The following is a 24,476-nucleotide window of genomic DNA, read 5'->3' as shown; positions in this document are numbered from 1 at the left end:
ATGGCTCACGGGCCCAGCCGCTCCGCGGCATGCGGGATCTTCCCGGACCGGGGCACAAACCCGTGTCCCCTGCATCAGCAGGCGGATTCTCAACCACTGCGCCACCAGGGAAGCCCAACAGTCATATTTTTTATGTAACTATCAAAAGACGTTAAACCCAGAGTTCCAATGAGTATCACATGAGATTCCTACATGTTTTATGTGCTTTAGACATCTCAGGCTCAAATTCCCTCATATTTATTACTATTCTTTCACAACTGTACTATTAGATTTTATCTCTTAAATTATATGAATATTTCCTAAATATATCCCTTCCTTCTCATCCTCAATGAAAGTGTTCTCTTTTTAGGTTTCATCTCTCACTTGAATTATTGAAATAAACTGCCTTAAATTACTGAGCACTTAACTATATGCTATTCATTGTGCTAGAAGCATTATATATTTATCTCAGTTGATCCTCATAAAAGTTCTCAGCAGAGTATTAGTATCCACATTGAACAGGTGAGGAAAAGTTTCATAGAGATTAAGTAGCTTGCCCAAGGTCACACGACTGGTGAGTAGTACAGCTGGGAGAATTCAAAACCATTTCATGTATGTTCCACATTTTTCCCAAGACACCATCTTATTTTACTGGGCAGCTCCTCTGCCTCATACGTATGAATTGGTTAATACATAAGTTTGATGCATAATAGGAAAAATGTACAAAGTCCCTCCAATCTACTATTCCATTATGATTTAGCTTTCAATACTCTATCACCCTCTGGAATTTTTTGCCTCATATCAAATAAACATGTTCTGGATCATCTCTTCAGAAAAAAAGGAAAAATTTGAGCAAATGTCTTTAGATTTGAAAGGCAGAGAGAAATTAATTCCATTTGTTTTCAATTATTACTGTTATAACATTTAGTAAGTGTTAGTAATGAATCCAAACAGATCTAACTCTACCACATTTTCAGGACTGATATTTTAAACAGAACAATGTTGTTTCCTGAAGAAAAGAATCTCTCCCAGAATATTATTGGATGAGAAATACAATACAATGAGAGAAGGAAATTTATGAAAACAGTAGTATATAAAACAAGTCTTATACGACCATTTCTAAAATAAAACTTTCTAAAGGAAACAAGCGGTTTAAAAAATCTGATATTGTAATGAAAATTTAATAGGACTTCCAAACAAAGAAGCATTCATCTGTTTCAGGACCTTTTGAGAAACAAATCCAAGTATTTGCCTAAGAAAACTAGTCTAAGAATTTCTGATATTGTTAACTGTAAAATAGACATCTATTTGACTTCCTGATATAGGTTAATTTGTTTAGTTACCACTTCTGAAGGGTAAAAAATGTGATTGTGACAAAAGCTAGAAAATGAAAAACAACTTCTAAAGGGCAGTATAACAATTTGCAATACTCCATTAATTTTCATATTGAAGTAAAATAGTTTTATGCAGTACTTTTACAAAAGAGTAGACAGGTTTCTGTAATGATCTCCCAGCAAGATATAAAATAAGGGGACAGGGCTTCCCTGGTGGCGCAGTGGTTGAGAGGTCGTCTGCCCATTGCAGGGCACATGGGTTTGTGCTCCAGTCCGGGAAGATCCCACATGCTGCAGAGCGGCTGGGCCCGTGAGCCATGGCCGCTGAGCCTGCGCAACCGGAGCCTGTGCTCCGCAACGGGAGAGGCCACAACAGTGAGACGCCCACTTAATGCAAAAAAAATAATAAAATAATAAGGGCACAAAAAAACTAGCTTTCATCTCCCCAGTTTTTCAAGTCAGTTTCCCTTCCATCTTTTCTCTTTTCCCTCTCATTCATTCTTTTAAATTCAGCAATAGAAAAACAATTTAAATTGAAGGGGGAAAGACTACAAGTATGTTTTTCTAAGAGACAAGAACAATCCACCTACCCATATTTCAAGACTCATCTTAAGTGTCACAAAATTTCCAAAGCTTTTTCCTAATGACCCTGCCTCCAAGTAGAACAGAGTTCCCTTGCTTTGTGTCCTCTTGAAATCATGTACATTGTCTTAGAGGCTGCAACATTCATTTGTTTCATCTGTCTCCATGATAGGACTAGAAGTTCCTTGAGGGCAAAGGACACATCTTATTCACCTTTGATTCCTCGGTGCCTGGTACAGAGTTTGGAAGGGACTTAATTAACATTTGTTGAAAGAAAAAAAACATGTGAAAGAAAAAAAGAAATACATTATAGGTATGCCTTTCCCAAATATAGGCCACAGTATTAATATTTTTCTTGCAAAGTTGAAATTTAAAAACTAAAACTGTAATGAAGGAAACTGCTTAAAATTACCTCTTAAAAAGAAAAAAAATCAGCAATATAAAGTAGAAAAAACCCTATTTTCCACTGAAAATTCTCAAGATATGATCATTCCTGGTGACTCAGATGGTTGAAACATGTTTATTCTCACATCACATACTTAATTTCTCTAACACTACAGGGGAGCCTAAACTACTTTTTTTTTTTTTTTTTTTTATTTATTTATGGCTGTGTTGGCTCTTCGTTACTGTGCGAGGGCTTTCTCTAGTTGCGGCAAGTGGGGGCCACTCCTCATCGCGGTGCGCGGGCCTCTCACTATCGCGGCCTCTCTTGTTGCGGAGCACAGGCTCCAGACGCGCAGGCTCAGTAATTGTGGCTCACGGGGCTAATTGCTCCGCGGCATGTGGGCTCTTCCCAGACCAGGGCTTGAACCCGTGTCCCCTGCATTGGCAGGCAGACTCCCAACCACTGCGCTGCCAGGGAAGCCCCTACTTTTTATATTAAATTGAATTCCTTGAGAATTTGTTCTGATATGATACTATACAAGCAACACTATACCAAGAACCACATACTGAGTTTTTATGCCCATTGTCCAAACCCATATTCCATTATGTCCTGTAGGCCCAGCATGACTCATTTATAATGCTACACCAAGCTCTCACTTTGTATAAACCAGCAGTTTTCACATCTGTGAGCTACTTGGTTGGTTTTCAGATTGTTTTGTTTCATTTTGTTTTGTTTTGTTTTCTGGGACATATTGCTTAGTGCTCCTCTGTTTTCTCAAATATTAATCCTAAGTACCATTTTTATATATGCCTTATCCTTTCTTGGATTTTGATTTTTACCCTTACAATTCTAAAAGAGCTCTCTCAATATTCACCAATAACTTCAAATTCAGTGACCTTTTTCTTTTTTCAGTACACAACCTTAGACTTCACAACAACATTTGATACGTCTCCTTCTGGCTTCTATGACCAGTTATCCTGGTTCTCATTCCATTCCTTTCTGACCTTTGCATTTCAGTCATCTTTTATATCTGTTTGCCTGTTGTGTACATTTTGGTCTATTCTCTCAACCTCTGCATCCTGGGCTCCATCACCTCTATTGCATTTAAAATGTCAGCCCTAGGCCCTATACAAGATACAAGCCTGCATTTCTAATTGTCTTATATGTCTATATAGATAACTTTCAAACTCCTCAAATACAGAATTTTTGAAACAGAACTTATCTTCCCCTCAGATGTACCCCTTGGATTTCATTTCTGTTAATAGCCATACTACATTCCTTTCTCTCAGGATCCAATCTTATAAACTTTAACTACTCTCTTTCTTATCCATTCTGCAATATATCTTGCACTAATTCTTTCTTCTGATTCCACTTACTTCACCTCAATTTAGATCTTCAATTCCATCTACCTGTACAATTGTAAAATTCCAAGTAAACTAGCTTTTTTTGCCCTTAAATTAATCTTCCTTAAGGACATCTCTGATTATATATTTCCATTGCATAAAATGCCATCAAGGGATAGAATGCAAAAACTTTGGTCTAACGTTCTGGGTACTGTGCAACATCTACCACTTTTCCAACCTTATCTTCCTCTGTTCCTTTCAGGTTCAGCGTTTCAGCAGAACCGACTGACTAAATCTTCTTTGCGCATGCCAGGTGAATATGTTCATCCTTGCACTGATAGCACCAAGGACATTGCTTAGCATGTAAAAGTGCTCAATAGAAAATTGTTAAGAGAATAAATGAGAACACATAAGAGTCTTTTACCCTGAAAACATATCCAGGATATTTTAAAAGGATGAGGTAGAAGCTACCATAAACTTTACTAAATGGCGGAGAGTAGAGTAAGCCAAAGGGGTAATGGATGTGGAAGCTAAAAGGAAGCCCCAGGAGGACCCTCCCTTAAAAATATTATTAGCTTTGTTGGAAAGCGCATGAGTCTTCCAGACTTAAAGCAAAAGGGCAGATGGTAACTTGCCAAAGAAGCTCCCAGTACTACACATTTTTTAGAAGAAATTCAGTTCTTGCTGTTCTTTATTTACTTAAAAATGGGTGTGACCTATAAGAGTTATTTGTCAAGGACTGAACAGTTGCAGCATAACGAATCTGAACCTTTCACTATGAATAATGCATAATTAACATATTAGCCAAAGGATGCTGAATGTTCAACTCAGAAACATTCTGGTACCAAAAGGGGAAAAAGAATCTTAGTTGGTAAATTAAAACATATGTTGCACGTTTGACTCTCAACATCCATAAAACTGAAGGAATAGATGCCAATTTGCCTAATAATGATGATAAGGTTGGAAAACTGAGGGGGGGGATTAGCCTTTAAATGACTATATTCCAGATAACCTCTCTCCTATCTATGCCTTGAGATACGTTTAGTGATGGGATGTTTGTAATAGGATTTGAACCATATAACACTGAAAATATTCAAAAATACATAGAGAAGCTGTGTGGGCTCCTCTCTAATTATCAATCTTGATTCTGTCTTTATAATTAATAGAGCTCTTAATGTTTCTAAATAAGAAAGCAGTGTTATATCCTGCCCTGTACTTGACCATTGGAATTATTTCTGGACTATTAATAATTATTCATCACCCGCACCTGACTATTCTTGTTAATTCTTCTTGGAAGAGTCCCCTCTTACTCATAGGAGCCTAGGACAGTTGCTTTTTCAAAACATCAGGATCACTTTACACACCTTATTTAAAGGAATTAGTTGAATGTCTCTTGAAAGTGCCCAAAGAATTATCAAAATACCACAAATATGGAGAATCTGAACAACCAGTGCTTTAGCCAGGTGATTAAGGTCAACAGCAGTCATAAATCATGTAGATAGTAACTACCCTTGATAAGATGTGGTGAAAACAGTACTTTATCTCTGTGGTCTTCCTCCCCAAAATATATAACCCACCTAATTATTAAAAACATCTGAAAAATCCCATTTGAAAGACATTCTACAAAGTAACTGATGAGTAAGTAATCCTCAAAACAGTCAAGGTTATCAAAAACAAGGAGAGTCTGAGAAACTGTCACAGCCAAAGGGAGTCTAAAGAGATATGATGACTAAATGTGACACGGTATCATGGATGAGATCTTGGAATAGGAAAATGACGTTAGGTAAAAACTAAGGAAATGTAAGAAACGTGTGGACTTTAGTTAATATTACTGTATCAGTATTGTTCATTAATTGTAACAAATGTACCATGCTAATGTAAGATGTTAACAACAGAGGAAACTGCGAAGCAAGGGTGGGGTGTATGTAAACTCTCTGTACTATATGCTTAACTGTTCTGTAATCTAAAACTATGAAAAAAAATAAAGCCGATTAATTAAACAAAAATACCAGAAATAGGGCTTCCCTGGTGGCGCAGTGGTTGGGAGTCCACCTGCCGATGCAGGGGACGCGGGTTCGTGCCCCGGTCCGGGAAGATCCCACGTGCCACGGAGCGGCTGGGCCCGTGAGCCATGGCCGCTGATCCTGCGCGTCCGGAGCCTGTGCTCTGTGGCGGGAGAGGCCACAACAGTGAGAGGCCCGCGTACAGCAAAAAAAAAAAAAAAAAAAAAAAAAAAACAGAAATAAGTTCACTGATAGGACCTCTGACACAGGGGGGCTGTATGATATGGTTCAGCAGGGCAAAGAGGTGGGGAGGCACGGCAAGAAAAGGGTCTGACAGACAGTGAATAATGGGACATCTGCTATCACCTAGCGGGTGTGGAATCCCTCCTATCCAGAATGTGAGTGCAAGTACAATGAGGGATGAATATGGACCCACCTAACAACCATCTGCAGGTGAGCAAAATATTCCAAGAAGCCAGTGGAGACACAACATTCAAGTAATCCAAGAGTCATGGCTTAATCCCAGCCTTTAATAATGCTCCTGTTAGTATTCATGCTATGGCACGTTTTCTTTTATTTTAGTAAAAACAAAAAAACAAAAACTCTCTTTGAGGGAAACAGCATATACAGGATGATTAAGGTTAACATCAACACTCATAAATCATGTAGATGGTAAGTATCTTAGGATCCTTAGGTTTCATAAAGCCTTTCGACTGGATAGAGCAAATAAGGGGTTCTGCACCCATCACATAAATTTAACCACACTCCCCATCCCCAGCCTCTTCCTCTTCACACCGAGATGGCAACAAAACTGCCTAACCTATGCCTTGAAGTCTAACACCTTCTCTGAAGTGATTCATGTATCACCCTTGCCTGAAAGATAGACGTGGACTCTAATGCATACGCACACCAGGAAAGAGACTCAAAGTTCAAGGTCCCTGTTTCACATTCGGTGGATCTCTGCTCTTTTTGACCACTTCAGCTTTAAGATCATTTAATCCATTACTGACTGAGCTGGCTGCTGCACCTCTAGGAATGTATGTTACTTTTTTTCTGCCTTTATTTTTAAAACTCTGTTATTAAATACAGGTACTCAAGCATGTACATTAGGATTTATATTCCTCAAAAATTTATTGCTCTCTGCATAGTATGTCTTACCTGTATTTTTTCTTGAATAACTAGACTTCCCATAATAGTTAAACACTGGGTCAAATAGCTGCAGTGTACTCAGATATACACTGTTCTCTGATTATTATTTAAGCCTTATTCTATATACTATTCATATCATTATATTTTTAAAACAACACACAACTTGACTGGCATCCAAAAAAGTTAGTACAGGAGTTATTTAATACTCTGAAGCCTCTGGTGGTAATGAATAGACTCTAAGTTTCCTTTTTTTTTAATTGAAAATACATTTTTATGAAAAACTTATTTAAAATTTGAAATAATATTTAAAAAAATCAACACACATGGAAAGGCATAGTTTACGCTGCTCATCTGAGTATTAGATAAGTACTTTGTAAGTTTTAATCTTGGCAATTTTGTCTGATGCTTGAGGATGTTAGTTAACACAGTTGAGGGCCTGTCTCAGTTGAGTTTAATTTCTGAAAGGTATCTTACACAGTGCTCTGCACAGGTGTTCACCAAAACACTATTCTGCAGATACAAAGAGAAGATGATTTATAAACTACAGAAGATACCATTAAAAGAAAAACTTTTAATCTTAGATACTAATTCATAAGAACACCTATTAAAAGGCATTTGGGGCAATGAGATATATCATGCAATTTAGCTAAAGTATCAGAGGTGTTTTATGTAATCCATAATTATCCAAGTTAGTGCTGATATCTATGATTTTGTTTTCTAGATTTTGTAACCTCATCGTTCTCTAGGTTTCAAATATAAGCAAGAGGATGCATTGTTAAAAAAATTTTTTTTTCCTTATCTGCCTAGGTATAAAGTTAAGTTGAAGGTCTCAAATGAGAGTTAAATGTAAAGAAAAGTAAACTAAAGACATCTTTTGTTTTCTCAGCTTCATAAGTCTACATTTCTAATATTATTAGATGACAAAAATAATTCTGAATTTGTTAAGAACTGGAATATTTATGGCTCCACAGTGAGGGTAAGGCATGAAGGCACAATTTAAGTTTCCAATGCCAACTGTGGCCAAAGGGAACTGAGGTTCAACTCAGTGATTCTGAGATCTTAAACACATGCACATTGGAAAAAACCAGTTCAAATTTTTAAAGTCCACATGAAACCATAAATTCTTAAAACTTTCTAATAGTAAGAGAACTGAGTTGTTTTCAATCCATAAATATAAGAAAATTCCTAGCCTGCTAATAAATATTTCACCATGAATATCATTCATAATGGAGAAATTATTAAACAAGACCAAAGTTTGCTTTTCCAATTTTATTGATTCAAAAATAAAACATTCAAACTGCATAAATGAGAAAACTTTGCATTGTCACATTCTACTGGGAGGATCAAAATAAAAGGCATCAATGGTAAATAATTTTGCCATTTCATGAAAACACTACTATTTTTAGTAAATTTTGTAATAGCTCATACTTACTGTTCATAATATTCCAAGTACTGTGCTAAGTTTCATATTCATTATCTACAGAGGTCACAAAATGTGTGCCAACTCAGTCTTCCCTATCCACTAGAAACAGAAATAAAAATGAATCCAATGATAAGAAAGCATTAAGGTACATTTTAAGAGAACTGCTCAATTTTTAAAGTACCTTATTTTTACTTTGCCATAATCCCACAAATTAGAACAGACCAAGTATCTTTTCCCCATGCTAAGGATGAGTAAATACTTCTGGATAAATTCCTCACTAGAATTTGGGGTCAGATCCAGGACTAGAATCTAGTTCTCTTTTATCTAAATTGCATTGAAGACGTGAAAATTAAATCTACTATAAAAACAGTAGTGACGGGCTTCCCTGGTGGCGCAGTGGTTGAGAATCCGCCTGCCGATGCAGGGGACACAGGTTCGTGCCCCGGTCCGGGAGGATGCCATGGAGCGGCTGGGCCCGTGAGCCATGGCCACTGAGCCTGCGCGTCCAGAGCCTGTGCTCCACAACGGGAGAGGCCACAACAGTGAGAGGCCCGCGTATAGCAAAAAAAAAAAAAAAAAAAACAGTCATGACTATCAACAGGTTAAAAAAAATTCTCAGGATATTCAAGGAATAGGTTTGAGATGTTTGTTCTTACAGTGAACCCAGTGGGTACCACTATTATCACAAGTGTCATAATGTACTAAACTGGTTGGTTTAATCTGTCTGTCTCCCCCATAAATCTGTAAACTTCTGGAGAGAAGGGACCTTGTTCCATTCAACTTGGTCTCATGAAACTTAACAACTCTTTATTAATAAAAGGTTTCAGAGAGGACTGAAAAGGGAGCTGAGCCTGGCACCTGAAGAAGACGGCTGGACAAGCACAGTGGGAAACTCGGAAGCAGCAGTTCAAAGAAATTGTAAACAAATGAAGGCCTGAATTACCTCCCAGGAAAATTTGACACAGGGCAATCAAATTGGAGACATAACCTTTAAAAGTTACAAATAGAGTCATTTAATCATCCTGACAGAAAGATCAGGTCATTACTAAGAGAGGGAAAAAAAAAAATCAAACTGACTTCACCCTTCCCCATGGCAAAATTCAATAACAAAAGATAACAGAGTCATGCCTATAAAAAACTCAGGAAATAAATGTTCTTCCAATGAAACAACTGCAATCCATTCTGAGCACGTCAGTTTTATTTCTGATCTTCAGTTTATTCATTAGAATGCCTACCTCACAGCATGTAGGGAAGGTACATGGCAGCATGTCTTTTTAATAAATATTAGCTTCTCTTCCTTTCTACAAAGTAGAGAATTTGGAAGTGCTTAGAAGTAATTTCTCATATATAATGGTACTGATTTTATTTACTCTATTAAAAAATGCAAAGGTAAACTTCACCTCAATTCTTATATGAATGATCATAAACAATGAGGTCAGATCTACTTGAGGCATTTACTGCAGTTACATCTACAATGTGACTTATCTGAATATATTTTAGAACTTTAATTGCTGAATAGGCAATTTTTTCCAAAGATTCAATTGAACTGACAAAAATATGAAGCGCTATATTCTGCACAAAGTTTCAGTTTACAAAATTCATTATATATAAATAGAAAATATTTCTATTTCAGAATAAAGTAGATACATAAATATAAAATGTTTCTATTTCAGAATAAAGTGAAGTTATTCTTTAAGCAGATTTCTTTTTCTCTAAATAGAGTTTAAGTTCCAATTAGTACATTTGAACTACAAAAAGTATAAGGAGCTGATCATTTTACATAATTCCTTCTGTAACAAGGCTTTGATATTTTTCATTCATGAAAGTTTAATCTGAGTCTTTATCTACTACTATTTCCTCGTTAACAGGTTTTCTTTATTTTTCTTCTACATTCTATCTTCACAAAATAATTTTCTTCCTTTGGTAAATGACTTTGCATCTTAATTAAACACAGAGGAAGATATCTATCACCAGTCATTTCATTACATTTATCAAAAATTCAAGAAGCTGTTAGGAAACCCTGAAAGTGTTTTCAGAACGTAAATTAAAAATACACAGTTCTAGAATTTATAGCAACCAGAACTAAACAAATTGCTTGCAAGTGCTGAAATGTAGTTATGCTATTTCTAAATGTATTATTAAAGATAATATACTTATAAGTAAGTGCTGTTTTTTAAAAAACAAAACTTTCTTTACTCCTTAGTTTCAATATATTTAACTCTTGGTCAGAATGCCAAGTAGAACATATCAGTTTTAAATTCCACTTGAAAGTTTATTTTCTGAATTAATATCATTGAGAACTGTAGTGAGAAACAATGAAGGAAACTGTCTCTTGGACTCAGCCTTAGAGATTGACCTCTTTAAAGGATGAATGCACATCACCAAGTTAAATCAAGGTTGCTAATATTTACAGCCAGGATTGAACAAAGATAATTTTTTTTTTAATGAAATGATCTGAGGAAAATCCTCTCTTCAGCAAACCCTATATTTTTTATGTACAGGAATAGAATCTAAATTTGCTGAGTTCTTTCCTTTTTTCCCCACTTTTATAAAGGGCAAAATACAAATTTGGCAACACCCCATAGAAGACAAAGTTTTATATAAATAGTTGAACAGGAAGTAGGTGAAAGCATTTTTTGAAATGTTTCAGGATAAGGTCGGATCCATCTTAAGGGCTTCGATAATCTGGCCCACAGTCTTAATTTCTACTCTGTTTGCTTTGATTCTCCTTCCTGTAAACCCTTAATGAGTTAGACTCATTTCCTTACTCCCCTAAAAGGCTTTCACTTTTTCTCTCTGTTATTTTGTTCATGAATACTCTCTCTCTTCTTTCTGGTCCTCCAAAGCCCATCACTCTTTAATATGCAACTCAAACTTATTTCACTAAGGAAGTCTTCCTCAGTACAAAGTACTTCCTCCGCCCTCGAAACCCTAGAGCCATTGTCTATACAATTCTCATGCATTTCTTTCTGAGGTGTCCTAGATGGTTGCTTAGAACTTATTTTAATCCAAAATGTCTTTTCGTGTGTATGAGTGTCCGTCCAGTATTTTAATACATATCCACAGCACTTAACAGAGCTCACAACAGAGTGCTCAAGAGCATACATCACTTCCTGAGAGCTCTTTTAGAAGTCAGCCAAAGCATTTCCAGGACAATTCTTCCCTTTCCTGCAAAATGGCTCATATGTCTGACTAATAGCTCTTTGGGTGAAAAAAGCCTGGTGCAATACTGTTGTCCTTTAACACTAGACTCACGGGAAATCCATTTTAATCTGAAATAGGCCAGGACACATCACCATTTATTTTGAAGAGTCTGGCTGCTCTGCCTGAACACGCAAGTGCAGGAGCAAGTTTTCCAAGGTTCATTGAGCTGTGAGCCCGAGCTGTATACCTCAGATTAGAACCAAGCTGAAAGATCTGCAGACTCTTAAAACATTTATGACATGTTGGTCAGGGGCAATGGATGACAGCCCAAGGAAACAGTAATATGATACTGAGCTCTTCACCTTGAGGTGACTGGTTAAAACTCAGCTTGGGATCACGAAAAATTTATAGCCCTCTAATGCAATAAAGAAAGCTATTTGTGACCCAGGGAAAGTGACCGTAAGACAAGGGCCACTACCACTGGTCCACAGTGAGAACTGAGACAAAGGCACGCAGCCTTAAGGGAAGTTAAAACATACATATGCACATATGCTTGCAAACACATGCCAACACACACACACACACACACACAGAGTGGAATAAATACTGCTTTCAGCAAAGAATAGACTTCCTTTGGGGCAAGCCCAAGATTTATTCCCTACCCCCTTACTCTTTTAGAAGCTGTCTTGAATTTTAAGGTATTAAATGATGGGTAAAATGAAACTACTAAAGCCTGTTCCCCTTACTGTCAATCAAAAACAAAGGTGTGAATTTGATAACTGCATGGGTAAGTAATGATGTTTCTAGTTCCTTCTACACACATAGTATTTTTTATTAATCCCGAAGATTTCTTGGAGGTACCTAAGTTATAATGAAAAAGAGCATACAACTTGGCATGAGAAGATTTAGTTTGAGTCTCTGCCAAAATGAAGTTGGAGGACCTTGAGCAACTCACTCAATCTGTATGAGCCCCAGACCGCTCATCTACAGAATGGAGATGACAAGCAACTATGATCGCATGAGGTTCGGAAAGTTGACGGTTAAATGAAAAAATTTTACTAGAAAAAAAATTTTAACTCTGACCACTACTAATGTAAAACCACAGTCACTTTTTTGTCCTTACTGGGGAAAGTTACACTGAACACTGGTCAAATTTCCTACTCTGGGCCTGAACAAAACAAGAAACTTTAGACTTAGGTGATCTTCCAAGCACATGCAGAGCTTGGATGATAAATTAAAAGGGAACTATCAGACACAACTTTAATAATGCTCTGAAAAAGACAACCTGAAACTAAAAATCACATCCCCATGCCCCCCATTAGTGTAAGATGGAGTTTCCAACCCTTTTGTGGATTGCAACTAAAAATCTTTTGACATAACTAATTTAATCCTTCTTAAAAGATACACACAGCCAAACATGCACATACACAAACAAATACATAGTTGTCTTCTAAGAGCTATGTTCTAAGAAAAATTTCCAGAACTAATGACAATTCTGCTAAATAATATCTGAGGCAAAGCATATTGGGACCAAAATTTTAATAGGATGTTTTTGTATTAATTATTTATGTAATCTAGATGATAATATTTTGGTTACTTCAAAATTATCATCAAAAGATTTCAGCTTTTTCCAAATCTATAGCAACTTTTAACTGATTTTTTTTAGTATTTCTCACTGCAAAAATGTTTTTAACTTTTTAAGGAACTTTAGTTGGAAAACTTTCATAACAAATCAAAGAAGCCATAATTTTAAAAGTCCTATTCGTTAATATTATGTGTCTAGTCAAATTCAGCACACTGCCTTGAAGTGCTCCAATAAATGTTTGTTGAATAAATGAAACAATAAATGAATGAAATAATGAATGAGTAAATGAATGATGACTAAAGTTTGTCTGCCAGGGTTTTGTAAATCTTTCTACATATGTAGATTTCTAGTGGGGGACAGTGAGCTCTTCCTTTCTCCATTGACAGCTGCATAAAAATACGAAAGAAATCCATCCAAACCACAGGCACATGTTGGATAAGAGATAATATCTAGGGTTGACTAGTCAAACAAGTCCTCATTCAGATCCTGCCAGGAGAACTGAGGTTTCATAAGGCAAACACTTGAATTTAATTTTCCTCATTTCCATTACATTTGCTTGGCACAGACACTGAACTCCATCAGAAGAGAACCATTAAGTACATCACCGTAATCCTCTTGAACATTCAAGTTCACTCTGTGCCATGATTTTCTTTTTAACTTTCCTTCCTTTTAAAAAAAAAAAAAAGTTTTAAAAATGATTCCTCAAAAATAATGTGTGGCTTTAGTAAGTTAAGAATTTTCAATTCTTTTACTTGTCACTGCAACTTTCTTTTGGACTTAGCTTGATTCATATTCATAACTAGTACTTGACATAGGTTCTTACGTTTGGTAGTTGACTGTCAACTTAATCAAATCATTTACATCACACAGCACTAAGATACCACATTTTGGCAATACACTTCATGCCACATGCCTGAAAACTTTAGGATTTCAGATGTTCATCAGTGGAACAGTGGATTGTTGATGATTAGTTTGCAGATCCTCCCCTGAAAGTCAACATAAGCCTTCCTGTAAGTCATCTGATGAGTTGCAAAGACTACATTGGATTTTCAACAACTACAGAAGGTAGAGACTTCTAATGACTAGACAAGAACAAGTCAGCTTAAATAGATGCTAATCATGCATTTGAATCACCAGCCCATCTTTCTTGTCGGATTTTTTTAGGTTTTTAAAAGAATACCATTCACTTTATTCTCAGCCCATATAATCAGCCACCATTTGTTGTTGATATGGCCAAATATTATCCCAAATAAAACCATTTTTAGCTTGAATATTTTTGTAAGACCTGGAAATTTCAAGCACATGTAACAAAAGTTTACTCAAATATTCAAAGTGATGAATTAAAATTTCTGATATTCTGCAAATCCTAATTCTTTAAATGACAGTGAATAGATATACTATCACTATACAGATGCTAACTCATAAATGATTCTAGCATGCACTGAAAATCCATTCCATTTTACGTCCGTCAGAACATCAAATACATACTTTCTAAAGACTCAGCTTCCATTAGAACAAAATAGATGAATAATGTATTTCTCTTTTAAAAATACGCTGGTGGGTTTTTTTGAACATAGGAAGAGTGAAAACTTGGTGCTGAGACATGCTTTCTGGAACAAAAGAAACTCATCCCATTATTCTTCATTGGAAGGGGGTATAACAATGCAAAACCAAAATGCCGAGAAATGGATAGAGACTGTGGATTCTCTTTGACTTATCTTCTCAAGTACACAATACTGGACTGCAGCACATGTGCAGCCAATATGTCCAAACCCAAAGGCTTCATACCAAGAGATCATACAGAGACAATGCATGAGCTTGTCTTGGGAAAGCTTGGAGGATCCTAAACCAAAGCTCTCCAGACTATGAAAATCAGCTTCCCTTCTGAAAAGCCTTTGAAGTATGTTTCTGGATAAGACAACAGTAAAATGAATCATGATGGGGTGGGAGGCCAGGATATTTGTAAAACAAGGCCTAGCTGGACTTAATAAGGTGACCCTCATACTTACCTGAGACTTTTATCTAGAAAATGAGAAAGGAGATCAAGCTATCATATTATTCTTGGCAACCCCTGATGGGCATGTCTACATGCACAGAATTAATTATGTAAAGATAGCAATAGGAAAAAGTAGACATTGGCTCTTTGCATACCCAAAGATTTATATTTGTCCAGAAGTTGAAGATAAATTCATTAACTGAGCAGAGGTTTAGGAAATTAAAATGGAGTAAAAGTGTTTGGAATTGGAATGAAGAATTAGACAGCTACAGAAAACAATTGATTGGTGACATGATCGCAAATGGACATTGTCATTGTCACTTGACATTTAATGCCTATGCTTTTCATGCATAGCAAAATAGAGTATTGGCTGCAAACAAACTTTGTCCTATTATCATTTTCTCAGCAAAGAATAAAACTTGTTCTTCTAGTTCACTACTAAGAGACCTGCTTTATTATTCTTGTTATTTTTATTACTAACAGTCCTATAGATTTAAAATTCCATTTGCCAACTAATTAACTAAGTACAGCTTCTCCTGTTTTTAATTTTATGTAAACACACCAACCAAAGAACAGGCCTGTCACAGAATGACACTCAACTGCACAGCTCCCAGTAAAGAACTCTTTCCCCTGCCTGATTGTGGGAGCAGTGGCTGACAGGAGAACCATGCTCACTGAAAGTAGATTATTTTGGATAAACAACAAATTTCACTTTTTAAGATATAAATAACAACTATTTGAATGATGAAGCAATAACATTTAGTGGGCACAGATGGCGTATCAATTTTGTGAAAGTCTCTGCTTCAGTAAACTGTTTCCATCGCTATCTGAATGCAGATACACGGAGGTCTTTTCGTTGCTCTAGACAGCGCTTTTGTGACCCTTCATCAACATCATATACTTCCTGAAATCTTCCTAGATTTATGGTGTGCTACTTTTCTTTAAGCAGACAAGGAAGTGTTAAATTGCTTAAGCTGATACCTAGTTTCTAAGACCCAAGCTGTCTTGCAGATAAGCAGCTATGAGCCAGAGGAAGGCCCCCAGTAACCTGATGCAGAGCCTGATGGTTAAGCAGAGGTGCTGTAAAATACGGGGAGACCAGGGACCAAGAATCCATATCTCTGGACAACTGGGTGTTTCTGTTTGTGATACCAGCACTTGCTTCAAGTGTGAAGCCCCATAATCTATGCAGGTATAACATTTTGGATAAGATGATAAAGCAACCCGTCCTATTTATTTGAGTAAATATTTTCCTGTGTGGTAGATGCAATTTATTTTAATTATAATTCAAACATCTTTGATATTATGAATCATTTTCACTTTCTGAGTAATAATTAAACCCTCTTATTCTCAGAGAAAAAGAAAACAAAACTTTGATCTTTGATCATTGAAGTCTTCATCACTCTTCTCTATTTATATTCATTTTCTTCACTAATTTAAATAACTGTACGGTCTAGGTCAGGTGATTTCAACTGATAGCAAGAAGTACAATTCATCAAGAAGATAAACAAACAAAAAAAGGACCCCTACTTCCCAACCTACTTCAAGTGCAGGACATTTATATAATCACTGTTAATCCCAAAATTTGAGAGATTAGAAATGCAAATGAAATAATGTAGATGCCATATTAGCTAGTGATTAAAAGTATGGATTTTGGAATCATACTGTCTTGATTCATTTCTGGCTCGACTACTTATCAGTTATGTGATATTGGATAGGCTACTCAACCCATGAAAACTCAGTCTCCTTATCTGTAAAATGGGTGTGATAACGTAAACTACTTCAAAGGATGTGGTCCCTATAAAGCATTCAGGGTATACAGGGCTCACAACAAATGCAGGATGAATGTTAACTCTATTATTATTTCACACTATTTTCTAATGATCTAAATATCTTTAATAAGATGCTTTCCTTTAAGAGGTTTTACATACAGTAGGGAAACTATAGTCAAGTCAAAACTTCTAACCTGAATCTTTTGTAGAATCTTATAGAGAGATAGTCAGAAGAATAATTGCTTTGCTTGGGAAAGGAAGATTTAACAATAAATATGGAACTAGAAATCTATGTTAACATAAAGGTTATGTTAAACTAACTTGGGAAAGCCAGTATTAATCAGATTTCCATCTGAAGTATTTGAATTTCTAGACAAGAGGCAAACATATAATTAATGTTACATGCAGCTATTTTTTAATATAAAAGAGAAGGCAAAAATACAGTATTCTATTTTTACCAAAGGTCCTGTTTAACTTCCATGAACATGATGCTTTGGCTATATTACAAATGGCATATTTATACGTAAGGTCGCAAATAAATGGTGAGAAAAAAATTCAAGAAATTATGAGAACAAAAGAAACATGCATGATAATAAAGGAATCTTTGGGAGGGGGCAGGAATGCAGCCTATATAATCACATCTATGAGGGTAAAGAATATTTACAACAAAATTTAAGTTTAAATTAGATTTAAATTATATGCAGCACCTTAAAGTTGACTAAGGAAACTTCAAAACAATATTGCAAGATGAGGGTGGTTGCTTATTTTCCCTGTAGCATTTTTAGGCCTAAAGAATGAAAATGTCTATAAAAATATCTTTGACACCTTTAACAACAAGCTTATCTTCTCCAGAGAAAAATGTTAACTTCTAACCATTACTGCTAATCATGAACTTCCATACAAATGACTCTAGGAAGATTTATTTCATAAGGTGCAGAGTTTCAGATGTAACACTGAAGAATGACAATGCATGTTATACACTGTATAGCTATTTCTGGTCTCAGAATTCTAGAGTCTGCATTGCAGGGAAATTAGAGTGACTACTTCAGAGGGGCTTTAATGAAGATCTAACTGGACTATAAGAGGAATGGGAGACAACTCATAATTTCCTTTTAAAGTGTGATGAGACTATGCTGTTTACATCATGAAATTGCCCTGCACAATTTGGAAATACTTCAAAATAGAATCCAAAGGGAGTCAGGAAGAACCATACATATTCAACATATTTTGTCAAACACTATGTGACTTAGCCGTAATAACGATTGGAAAGGTAGAGGCTGAGGAGGAATGCACAGATAAAGCCAACCCCTCAATAATTCTAGGTGAGTGAATAAAAGTACAGTAAGCAGCAAAGTTTGCTAAAACAGTTAAAGTAAATAGTTTTTGATACTCCAAACCTAAGCTAATCTGACCTCTTGGAAGATAAAGTTGAAAAGAAATTGTTTGTAAAAAAACAGTGTGACTTGGGGGTGGGGGGAGGATATTCTTTAAAATAGAGATTAAAGGTACATAAAAATGTAAAAATTGTGCAAAAGGAAAAAACCACATCTTTCTCAATGTAACCACTTTGTTTGCAGAAGCCAATACAACCCTCCTGCTTTCCCAGACTCATCAATTCCCTTTCCCTAGAAACAAGTCTAGGTGTTTCTTGAATTCATCTATGCTCTCCTCCAGTTGCCTTTCCCAGTAATTTATTCCATATGTTTATCATCTCGTTCACGACATACTCTCCCCATCATGGAAAGCAGACAGAGGCTACTCTTCAGGCTGACATCTGGCTGTCTCTTTCACAAAGCTGAGACCCTTTCAATACTTCTCTTAGGTTTCCCCTTTACACACCCTGAACTGATTGAGCTACTGCTGAAATGTTCTTCCGCATCCCCTGCGAAAACCCACAACCAAGAGTTTAGTGAACTTCATTCTATAAATAACAACTCATTACACATATACAGGCTTTATCATTTTTATAAATAGCTTAAAGAGTAACATGAAATGCTCTGCATTTCTATTTTTGTGATATTTTGTTCCATTTGGGAATTAATTTCTTTAGGAGGAGCATTTTCCATCATACAGAGTCACAGCATGATTATTGTGTTTGCCCTATAGAAATCCATCAGTCACGTTTAATTATTCTAACTCCACTTATTTCAAATAAGCTCAACCACATATGAAACTTTCAACTTTAAAGGTACGCATGGGGCTTCCCTGGTGGCGCAGTGGTTGAGAGTCCACCTGCCGATGCAGGGGACACGGGTTCGTGCCCCGGTCCAGGAAGATCCCACATGCCGTGGAGTGGCTGGACCCGTGAGCCATGGCTGCTGAGCCTGCTCGTCCGGAGCCTGTGCTCTGCAACGGGAGAGGCCGCAACAGTGAGAGGCCCGCGTACCGCAAAAAATAAATAAAGGCATGCATGCACATGTGTATTTATATGTAAAATGTGATATATAAAACTATAAATGCATAAAAGTCATTTACACAGGTGGATAAACATGTATGTAATTATCTTGTGATTTTTGTCTTAAACTGTACAATTTAGAAATGTGTTGTCTAATTTTCAGACATCTCTCTTTTATTAATTTCTGACTTCATTCCATTATGGTCAAAGAATATATTCTGTATGGTTTCAATCCTCTTATATTTATTGAACCTTGTTAAATTGTTCAGAATATAGTCTAGCTGGTGAATGTTCTTCTGTTGGGTGGAATGTTCTACAAAGATGAATAAAATCAAGTTGGTTGAGAGTGTTTTTCAGGTCTTCTATTTCCTTACTGATTTTCTGCCTAACTGTTCTATCAATTTCTGAGAAAGGAGTGTTAAAATCTTTAACTAAAATTGTAAAATTTTTCTATTGTCTCTTTGTAGTTCTATCCATTTTTGCCTCAAATATTTAGAAGTTATGTTACTAGTTGCATATACTTTAGAATTTTTATATCCTTTTGATGAATTGACACTTTTATCATTATTAAATATGTCTCTAACCCTGATAATCTTCCTTGTTTCAAAATCTATTTTGTCTATATGGATCAATGGAATAGAATAGAGAGCCCAGAAATAAACCTACACACCTATGGTCAATTAATCTTCGACAAAGGAGGCAAGAACATACAATGGAGAAAAGACAAGTCTCTTCAGCAAATGGTGTTGGGAAAGTTGGACAACCACATGTAAATCAATGAAGTTAGAGCACTCCCTCATGCCATACACAAAAATAAACTCAAAATGGCTTAAAAACTTAAATATAAGACATGACACCATAAAACTCCTAGAAGAGAGCGTAGGCAAAATATTCTCTGAAATAAATTGTATCAATGCTTTCTTAGGTCAGTCTCCCAAGGCAATAGAAATAAAAGTAAAAATAAACAAATGGGACCGAATTAAACTTATATGCTTTTGCACAGCAAAGGAAACCATCAACAAAACAAAAAGATAACCTATGGAATGGGAGAAAATATTTGCAAACAATGCAGCCAACAAGGATTTAATTTCTAAACTATACCAACAGCTCATATAACTCAGTAACAAAAAATCAAACAACCCAATCAAAAACTAGGCAGAAGGCCTAAATAGACATTTCTCCAAAGAAGACATACAGATGGTCAATAGGCACATGAAAAGATGCTCAACATCACTAATTATTAGATAAATGCAAATCAAAACTACAATGAGGTATCACCTCACGCCGGTCAGAATGGTAATCATTAAAAAGTCTACAAATGATAAGAACCTGCTGTATAGCACAGGGAACTCTGCTCAATACTCTGTAATGACCTATGTGGGAAAAGAATCTAAAAAAACAAAAATTGAGTAATGTATACGTATAACTGATTCATTTTGCTGTACTGTACTGAAACTAACACAACATTGTAAATCTATTAAATGAAAAAGTAAAAAAAAAAAAAAAAAAAACCAGTAACAAGTCAGGTTAAAAAAAGAGTCTACAAATAACAAATGATGGCGAGCATGTGGAGAAAAGGGAGCCCTCCTACACTGTTGGTGGGAATGTAAATTGGTACAGCCACTATGGAGAACAGTATGGAGGTTCTTTAAAAACTAAAAACAGAGCTGCCATAGGATCCAACAATCCCACTCCTGGACATATATCCAGAGAAAACTCTAATTTGAAAAGATATATACATGCGCCCCTATGTTCATAGTAGCACTATTTACAATAGCCAAGACATGGAAGCAACCTAAATGTCCATTGACAGATGAATGGGAAAGAAGATGTGGTAAATATATACAATGGATTATTACTCAGCCATAAAAAAGAATGAAATAATGCCATTTGCAGCAACACGGATGGACCTAGACATTGTCACACTAAGTGAAGAAAGCCAGAAAGAGAAACAAATACCATACGATATCACTTATATGTGGAATCTAAAATATGATACAAATGCACTTATTTACAAAACAGAAGCAGACCCACAGACACAGAAAACAAATGCATGGTTGCCAAAGGGGAAGGGGGGAGGGATAAATTAGGAGTTTGGGGTTAGCAGATACAAGCTACTATATATAAAATAGATAAACAACAAGGTCCTGCTGCATAGCACAAGGAACTATATTCAATATTCTGTAATAAACCATAGTGGAAAAGAATATGAAAAAGAATATATATATGGATTACTGAATCACTTTGCTGTACACCAGAAACTAATACAACATTGTAAATCAAATATACTTCACTTTTTTAAAATCTATTTTGTCTAATATTAAAATAGCCACTCCAGCTTTCTTTATATTTCTACTGAATTTCTGAAAATATATATGGTTGAGTCTTGCTATTTATCCAGTATGATAATATCTGCCTTTTAATTAGGGATATTTAGACTGTTTAACATTTAATGTAATTATCATTATGTTTAGGTTTAAATCTGTCATTTTGCTCTGTATTTAAGTAAATACTTACAAGTCATGTAAATACTGAACTCTCACACTGGCTTGGTAACAGCACTACCATTTAAGAAACAAAAGATTCCTTAACAAAAGAATTTTAATTAAGAACCATAGAGGGACTACACTGGTGGTCCAGCAGGCAAGACTCTGTGTTCCCAATGCAGGGGGCCCAGGTTAGATTCCTGGTCTGGGAACTAGATCCCGCATGCGTGCCGCAACTAAGAACCCACATGCCACAACTAAAGATCCCACATACCGCAACGAATATCCTTGTGTGCTACAGCTAAGACCCAGAGCAGCCAAAATAAATAAATAAATAAATATTTTTAAAAGAACCATAGAAATAAACTGATGTTCTAAAACTCTCCTTCTTGTCCCCAGAGGGTACTACAAAGAGATCTAATTCCATTAACTTCAATCAACTATGGAAAACAAATAAGAGATCATGATCAAAATATTTGTTTTCATAAAAAGCTCATTCTTTTTCTTAGCACACAATTATACTTTTTAAATGATGGTTTCACAATCAAACCTGCATGACAAAATGTTAACTCTCTAGACAAATTCAGCAGGACTTTGCAACCTACATTCCTTTTGGCCAGGGGTCCCCAACCCCCAGGCCACAGACCAGTACTGGTCCACGGCTTCTTAATAACAGGGCCACACAGCAGGAGGTGAGCGGTGGGAAGTGAGCAAAGCTTCATCTGCCACTCCCCATCGCTCCCCGTCACTCGAATTACCTCCTGTACCATCTCCCCCACCCCACCCCCATCCATGGAAAAACTGTCTTCCACGAAACTGGTCCCTGGTGGCAAAAAGGTGTGGGACCGCTGCTTTTGGCAACATTACCAAATACTTTTAGTTTCTGCCTCACCTTACATTATGCACTCACAGTCTGTGCTAAAAATTTATTTGTAACCTACCTTTTAGGATCACATCTAAAGTCATGCAATGAGGCCTATAAAGCACCAATATTTTATTTGCATACATAACCACATATCTACTTTTTTTTTAATTAGCAAACAAATTTCAAAGTAACTGTTCTCCCCAAAACACCAAAAACCCAATAATGTTGGTATTGAAATACCACTTGCCACTGAAAGGAACTAGAATTCCTTGGATAAATGTCTAAGTTTAGGTCTGGGATAGAAAATGATCAAGAGGAACCTGTAGAATTTTGTCATACTGTGTAGCAAGGAAGTTATCAGAGTTCTGTGAAAGGGCTCAGTAGCCAATTTGGATAAAAGATGGGGTGAATTAAGCACTAATAAAGATAATAACTACAAAGTATTGACACATTAAATTTATGAGTTTTTAATTATATTAAAACACACACACACAGACATTGATCACTTTGGGCAGATGCTAGGAAAACAATTCATTATTTTGAACACTGATAAACAAAGGGAAAGAATTAGGCATGAATCCTTCCTTTTCTATAGAAATTGTAGCTCAGCATAACTGGAATAGATGATGATAGGAAGTTCTTCTTTCTAGAAATATTCCAACTAATAAGTGAAAAAAGAATACTAAAATTAGAAAATCACTTTTACTTTGCAATCCCTAATGAATTGACAGTTCCAATGAATGTTCATCTAAGTCAGATTAGAGGGAGCAAAAATCAGACATTATTTATCTCCCAGCAGAAGCACGAAACTCCCATTATATATGGTCTTACCAAAACATGAACTTAATTCTGATCAAGCCTCTAGCTCTAATTACCAAGTTGAAGGAAATTCTGGGAACAGAGGGACACATTAACAAACACCTTTGGGAATGCAGTAACAAAATTCAGACTGTGGGAAACTACAGGGATATTACCTAATTTCTTCACCAACAGGAACAAAGAAAACAAGAGATAGAGAGGCAAACTGCAGATGAAAAAAAATTTAAGAGACATAGCAACCAATTGCAAAAAATTTGGATCCTGATTCAAACAAAAGAAATGTTAAAAATTTATATAAAATCAAGGAAATGAAAATACTTCTGAGTATTCAGTGTTATTAAGAAATTATTACTAATTATTGGGTGTCATGACAGTATTGTGATTACAGCAGAGAAAGAGTCCTAAACTCTTAGAGATAAATAATGAAATATCTGCATATGAAATAATATTTTATCTTGAATTTTTTCCAAATAATCCTGGCATTGGGAGGAAGTAGGTAGGAATACAGGCCATATATGGATCATCGTTCAGGCTGGTTGAGGAGAAATTAATTTCATTAAGCTATTCTCTATACTTTTGCATTTGCTTGTAACTGTCTATGACAAAAAATTCTATTAAAAAAAGGAAAAATTCTGCTCATTTTATTCAAACTAAATGACAAAGAAATTGGAGGAAACAAATAATTTTGTGATACTCTCACAATACATAACAAAAGGAAAAATGGAGAGGTATGAAAATGTGAAATGAAGACCTATGAAAATAAGTCTCCACTACTTGGAAATATGCCATTTTCCTTGTTTTAAAGAGTGTAAAATGACCCTAGGAAGAGCTCTGATACTTGTCCTTAAGGCTGGTTTTCTCAAGGAAACAGAAGGTAAAGATATTAAGTAAAACCCCAAAACCTCTTCAGCAAACTTTAATGTACCAAGCAGCAGCTTTTCCTTTTAAATACACTTCAGCTTCCTCCATAAAACCTATCAATTTTATTTCCATTTATTGAATATGGTTAATTCTAGAAGAAATTTCTAGAAGAAATTTTCTGTCAAAACTACCTTACTCTATAACAATTCTAATTACCAATTTTATTCAAGAATATTTTATTTCCCAGGATGTCAGACATGATCCCTTATTGCATTTAATGAATGAACTGCTTGGGTCTTCTACATTTTTAGTGTGAGTGATATCTCTCATGCAATTGCAATGAGAATGCAGGAGA

The 24,476-nt window shown here is 35.8% G+C and overlaps 1 protein-coding gene across 3 annotated transcripts in view; it reads right to left on the bottom strand.

Moving 5' to 3' along the window:
* The window catches only part of COL25A1 (collagen type XXV alpha 1 chain), a gene marked incomplete at its 3' end in the record, with an annotated part of 474,748 nt that overhangs the window by 255,758 nt on the left and 194,514 nt on the right, over positions 1-24,476 (bottom strand). The window lies entirely within an intron of this gene.

The sequence above is a fragment of the Mesoplodon mirus genome, assembly GCF_964341445.2.
Source record: "Mesoplodon mirus genome assembly, chromosome: 2".
NCBI lineage: Eukaryota > Metazoa > Chordata > Mammalia > Artiodactyla > Ziphiidae > Mesoplodon > Mesoplodon mirus.
Note: the sequence above shows the minus strand (reverse complement) of the source record. Positions and strands in the feature narration are given on the sequence as shown.